Below are 6973 nucleotides of genomic sequence, written 5' to 3' on the forward strand. Positions count from 1 at the left end.
AGCATGTATATGCATCTGTGTATCTTTGTAGGGGTAACTATGATATCAGAGGAGAGACCATGGAACTTGGAAGCAGAAGACCAGTATTTAAGTCCTAGTTTTACCATTTTTCAGTTCCAGAATTCCTAATTGGTTCTTTTCCATAAGTGCCTATCCTTTCATGTATAAAAAAATCTTATTATTTAAGTGTATTAATTTTACTTATTTGAAAGTTACAGTTTGAATTCTCGTCAATCTCTGACTGTTCTCTAACATTTACTGAGTTTGTAGTCTTTCATGGAGTTGGTACTATGCCAATACTTGGACATTGTTAATTGTGCCTTCCTCATGGAGTTGAGATTACCTGAAAGAATGGTCTCTGCTTATACAGCACATATTGTGGGAGGTATAGAAACATGCTAAAGTTTGGTCCAAGCCATTGATAGTGAGAATAGGAAGTGGACATTATAACCTGCCAGATGGGGACCTTGGGAGTTTGTTTTCTGAGCTTGGATGCTCCCCATTCCTTCTGACTTTACCAGCTACCAGGGGCATTGTTCTATTAATTACCCCAAGCTCCTTCTTGAACACAGGCATAGTTTTCTCCTGTGCCTAGCCTGGAAAGTGGCAGTTGTGTGCCTGGATCCTTACATCAGGCCTCTTGTTGGTTTTATCTGGACTTATGCTTCCAGCTTTCACCACCTTATTATGTGGAATACGATTTTCTTCTACATGATTTATGGCTCTCCAAAAGTTTATCTTCTTGTTTTTAGGATGGCTATACTTGCTTCTTTTAAAATTTTATGTTTTTTTCTTATAATGTATGTGATTGATGTAAGATGAGAATAAAGCATCTAATGTCTCCATTTATCCTGATATCAAAAATCCTAGCAGTGTGATCTTGGGTGAATCTCTAAGTTTCTCTGAGTCTCATCTCTAAAATGGGGATAATAATACAGATTGTTAAGAGGAATAAATAAAATAATGTACAATACTTTGTGAATGAATACTAGTTTTTATATTATTAATAGGAAGGATTAAAGGACCGGAGGCATCAAAGATGAAGAGAAGAGTGGGAGAGTATGATAATTGAAACAGTAGGAGTTTGTGGTTGAAGGGAGGGATAATAGAGGTAAAGATTTGCAACTTTAGGTATTCACAGTGTGTTGAGGCAATGTATACAATCAGGCTCTGGCATTTCTTTTTCAGTGCACCACACTGCTTTCTTTTATTATTGTATGATATGGGGACTAACTCTTTATCATGTATTCATTTGTTCATTTATTAATTCATCTCAAATATTTATCTACCTATGAATATTTACCTCCTTCATAACCAAAAAATTAAATAATCATCCCCTAATTTCTTCTTGCAGATTTGTGTAATCATGAACTTGGAATTAAATTCTTAGGTATTTTGTATGTTAGAAAAATGACTCGTATTTTAGGTTGCTATACTGCTTCATTGATCAATGAGAGATGATGAAGAGAGATGCTCAGCAAGATTGATGATTTTTGATGAGTAGCATTCAAATTGGTTTTAAAAACCAGAATTATTTTGAGGTTATCATTTAGAAATGCATGTAGTATATAATATTTATTCATTGATTTATATAAATACATGGTACAAATACTCTTGTTGACACACAGTTAAGATATTTATGTATAATACATATTTTATATTACCTAGAGATGATTTGATGGCTTTAAAACAGAAATCAAATACAAATAAAAGTAGTTAAAGAAAAATGTTCAATAATGATTATATTCTAAAAGTATTAAAATATCCAATATAGGGCGCCTGGGTGGCTCAGTCGGTTAAGCGACTGCCTTCGGCTCAGGTCATGGTCCTGGAGTCCCGGGATCGAGTCCCGCATCGGGCTCCCTGCTCGGCAGGGAGTCTGCTTCTCCCTCTGACCCTCCTCCCTCTCCTGCTCTCTGTCTCTCATTCTCTCTCTCTCAAATAAATAAATAAAATCTTAAAAAAAAAAAAAATATCCAATATAGGTGTTTTATTTTAACTGAGTTTTCATAAAATCTCTCCCAATGTAATGGATGTTTTCTTGAATTGCAAAGATGCCTGGTCTTTAATAAGTTCTTTTAAAATTTTTACAGATAGTTGCATTAACATCAATCATATACTCTCTACCTTGACAGAGTTGCCTTCTAATCAAGCTACTGTCATCATTCTTGCTTAAAAAGCTGGAATATATGAATTTAGCCTAATTAGGATATAATTAGGTTAAACCTGATTTGGGTTGACAGAAAGCCCTGCAGGAATTCTAAAAACAAAATTAATTTTCAAGGATTCAACATATTTCTTGTTAGGTCATAACAATATACAAAGTTACATAGCATTTTTAAAAGCATGATACACAAAAGCTTCAAAATAAAAGTAGACATTCATGACATTTATTTTCTGTTTGTCAGATTATTAATAGCATTTAATGGCATTTTAAAAAATGAACTAACGGAAAAAAATCCAAGCATGAATGACTGATAAATTCTATCATCTAATGAAATAAAATTTATTAAAGATGACTGTGGACTTTTGTCCACATCTGTTCAACACAAAATGTGTAGGATGGAGAAGAATGTGGTTTGTGGGAGCCAATGTAGAAAAGGCTATGAATAGTTTAATATCAACCAGTAATTAATGAAGTGTACATTAACAACATAATAGTGACTATTTACAGAAAACTTACATATGCCAGGAATTGCTCTAAGTTCTAGGAATTTAGCAAGAGACAGCTATGTATTGCTCTTAGTCCATGGTTACAACAAATTATTTTGTTTATTTCCCTGTGGATCAACTAACAACAAGGAAGTAGTTTGTAGCTCAATAAAAGACTTAACTTGGTGTTAGAATTGTCTCCAGATATAATGAATTTCCCCAGAAGTATAGAGTTTTCTATCATTAGTAGAGCTAAAATTTTGATTGACTGCCAGATCACTAAGCTGTTAGCGAAATGGTTTGGTCACTATACTGGTTGTGGGATGAGATGCCCTTTTCAATCCTGAGGTTCCATGATTCACTCACATTGAAGGGTTGTAGGGAGAGCACTGATCAAATTACCAAACAGGAATAAATATACTTTCAGAAGCTTTCATTTACACATTCAGTGAATATTTACTCAGTGCTTACTACATAATAGACACCGTCTTTAACCCTTAGGTATCTAGCTTTTGCAATAAGTATAATGAGTTTTGGAATATGTCTTTTCTTTGACTTCTCTAGTTTCAAAGAACCACATTTTGCCATCAAAATATACCCAATTATAGAATCTAAAAAAAATTAAGGGGAATCCAGAAAGAATTAGACAACAAACTTAACAAGACAGATAATAGGCTTCTCTTTCAATAACCTTTTTTATTGAATTTCACAGGGATTTGTGGTTGTTTCTGGCACTTAGGACAACAGATTGACCTTTTCCTCTCTTGGCTATTTAAAATTACTAACTATGCTACAGTAACAATAATGGTATCATTTACCATGTGCAAACCACCCTTCCAAATGATTTACATGGATACAATTTATTCTTCACAACAATATTGTGATATCATGCAGGAACTATATGTCATGGTATCTCTTTTACTGAAGAGGAAACAGGCATAGAGAGGCTTACTAACTTACCTAAGGTTAAGCAGGTAGTAAGAGATGATACAAAAAAGCTGTGTATTGTGCTTATTTTCTATTTGGAGTTATAAACTATATACCATATAACCTTTGTAGATAAGAGAATCTGTATGCCTGGCCCACTTAATTCTCATTTGTTATTGTTTGGCAATTTTAATATATGAGAAAAGGAAAGTGGATATAGTAACATGGAGGAATTTATAGTGGAAGTTCATAAATGTTTACAACACTAACCTGGCTCTCTTTCTGACTTTCCTTCATAGACTCCTCTTCCTCTTCCTATTGAAATTGAAGGTATATCTTAGCATTCTGTGTAGCTCCTCTACCCTGCTCTTCTCCTGTGCCACATAATCCCTGAATAGTCTTGTCACAGATATGGTTTCTATCACTAGTCTGAAGTTTTATAAATCTCAACTATACATTTCCAAGTAAGGCCATTTTCCTTTGTTCCATCTAGATCAGTATATCCAACAATTTAGGTAAATCGGGGTTTTGAATTGTATTTTAAACTGTAAACATTTTCTTTTTATCTGTAAAGTTAATTTTTACAACTAGGGATGACATTTAGCTATTTCTCTAATTTTTTTTTTAAAGATTTTATTTATTTATTTGAGAGAGAATGAGAGAGAGCACATGAGACGGGGGAGGGTCAGAGGGAGAAGCAGACTCCCTGCCGAGCAGGGAGCCCGATGCGGGACTCGATCCCGGGACTCCAAGATCATGACCTGAGCCGAAGGCAGTCGCTTAACCAACTGAGCCACCCAGGCACCCGCTATTTCTCTAATTTTAAGAAAATCTACATAATCTTTAATTTGAGCTATCTCAGTGAGATCATAATAAGCAAATTATTACTAAGATAAAATTAACCCCTTATGTCAACATAGATTGCAATTAATGTGTATAACAGTTTTCTACAATAAGTTTTCTACCAAATGTAATTCCCTAAAATATATTTTTAAGCCCAGTTTTACAAAGCAATATTTGGATTTATAATCAAACATTCAGCATTTTTTTTTTTTGCCATTTTTAAGAAACAGATCTAGAGGTAAATCTCAAATTGTGGTGGCACAAATAAGCATTGATTAGTATTTTATGATAACTCATGTAAATAGTTACCAAACCTCTCTTTTATCTAATTAACAACATGTAATGGTTTTTCGTGAGACTCATATTCTTAAAACATCTGTGATAATAGATTTCCATTGGAATTTCTTTTTTTTTTTTTTTAAGATTTTATTTATTTATTTCTAATTCAAATGCTGAGATGTACATCTTCTGACTCCTATTAAAATTTTTAGTCAAGGTGCATTAGAGAATTTGTAGTTGAGGCTTATGATTCTCTTGCTTATTGGAAACAAGGGGAGGAATAAGGAATATCACATACTTCATTTGTGTAGTATGAAAACCAGAAATCAATAGAAAGGACTAAGCCATGAGTTGTTTTACAACCCACATATAAATTCATTCATTCATTCCATCATTTATTTGACAAAGATTTAAAAAGGATATGCATAAGGCTAATTGGGATAGTCCTTGTCAAGGATTTCAGGGTCATAACTATATTTTCAATATTAAGATCATGTTCACTAGCGTTTTCCACATCCCACATAGAATCTTGGACCCCACAGTTAATGAAAAGGTCTTGTTAAAATCTCTTAAAATGTAGTAAGTATATTATTAGATGACTAGACCATCTAGACGTATGCACTTTATGCAGTTTCCTTTGAAACTAACAATGTGATGATAGCGCTCCAGTTGATTTCACACAACTACTCTGAATAGCCATTAAAAAGTACTACAGCTGACCCTCCGTGCACCACCCACCCCCCCGCAGCTCTGGGTGACACGTCTCCAATAACAGCTCTGGTGGGGAGCTGCAGGAGGTGCCAGGTGCCCCTCAGTGCCCGCCCTGCCATCCCACCCCACTGCCCGAATGAAGGCTGCGGATGATGGCGGCCTGGAGCCTTCTGCTGCCCAGGCAAGCCACACGGAGGGTGAGCTTCCACGTGAGGGACTGCTTTTCTCCTGTCAGACATGCCTTTGTGCTCATGGTCAAGGAGAAGGGCAACCTCTGAGAGTACTGCTTCACCAGGAAAAAGGATTGTCCAGATGTAGAACATGCAAGCAGGCATTTTACTGCAATGTGGAGTGTCAGAAGATTGGCTCAGGCACAAGCTGGAATGTTGTTTTTGGGGAAAACTGGCATCTCTCAGAGACTGTAAGTCTAACTGCAAGGATTCTGGCCAACCAGAAAATCCACCCAGAGAAAACTCCTTCAGAGACATTGTTAGCTGCAAAGGAGTTGGCATCAATCTGGGTAAATCAGACAATGAGAAGAGGACTTGATTCTGAGTGACATTACTGCTCTTCCTCACTTTTGCTCCAAGCCCCTCCAATCCCTGACAGTGACAGCTTATCGGTCCTCTTTGCACAGGGTAGCTGTAATGGCTTCACAACGGAAGATGACGAGCTTTCTTGTTTGGGATCAGCAATATTTCCTGAGGTTGCGCTAATGAATCATAGTTGTTGCCCCAATGTCGTCGTGTCTTACAAGGGACCCTAGCAGAAGTAAGAGTGTACAGGATATCAGCCCAGGGCAGGAGCTTTTTACCAGCTACATTGACCTCCTGTACCCAACAGAAGACAGGAATGACCGGTTATGAGATTCTTCTTTACCTGAGCTGCCAGGAGTGTACCACCAAAGACAAGGATAAGGCCAAGGTGGAAATCCAGAAGCTCAGCGATTCCCCAGAAGGCAGAAACTATCCATGACATGGTCAGATGTGTACACAGTGTCATCGAGGAGTTCCGAGGGCCAAGCACCACAGATCCCTTAGTGAGCTGCTAAAGATCTGAAGCCAGGAGAAGAGGAGCTCCGTGTTTGAGGACAGCAATGTGTACATGTTGCACGTGATGTACCAGGCCACGGGTGTCTGCTTGTGCATGCAGGACTGGGGAGGAGCCCTGTGATATGGACAGAAAATCATTAAACCCTACCGTAAGCATTATCCTCTGTACCCCCTCAATGTGGCCTCCTTGTGGGTAAGCTGGGAAGGCTGTACAGCGGCCTGGGAACCAAAGCTGTAGGAGAGAAAGCCCCGAAGGCCATTGTAATAATGGAAGGAGCTCAGGCAAAGATCATCCCTGCATTTCTGATATCCAACGGGAACTTGAAAGCCACTGAAACTATGCCAACATGTTAGTGCTTATTTATTTATTTATTATTATTATTTTTTAAATATTTTATTTATTTATTTGAGAGAGAGAATGAGATAGAGAGAGAGAGCATGGGGGGGGAGGGTCAGAGGGAGAAGCAGACTCCCTGCCGAGCAGGGAGCCCGATGCAGGACTCGATTCC

General features: G+C 37.3%; 1 pseudogene; it reads left to right on the forward strand.

The window, feature by feature from the left end:
• Positions 1 to 5548: 5548 nt before the first annotated feature.
• Positions 5549 to 6861, forward strand: LOC102743437 (N-lysine methyltransferase SMYD2 pseudogene; annotated as a pseudogene).
• Positions 6862 to 6973: the final 112 nt, after the last annotated feature.

This window comes from Leptonychotes weddellii, chromosome 11, assembly GCF_054177405.1.
Source record: "Leptonychotes weddellii isolate Sample4059 chromosome 11, ASM5417740v2, whole genome shotgun sequence".
NCBI classification, from domain to species: Eukaryota; Metazoa; Chordata; class Mammalia; order Carnivora; family Phocidae; genus Leptonychotes; species Leptonychotes weddellii.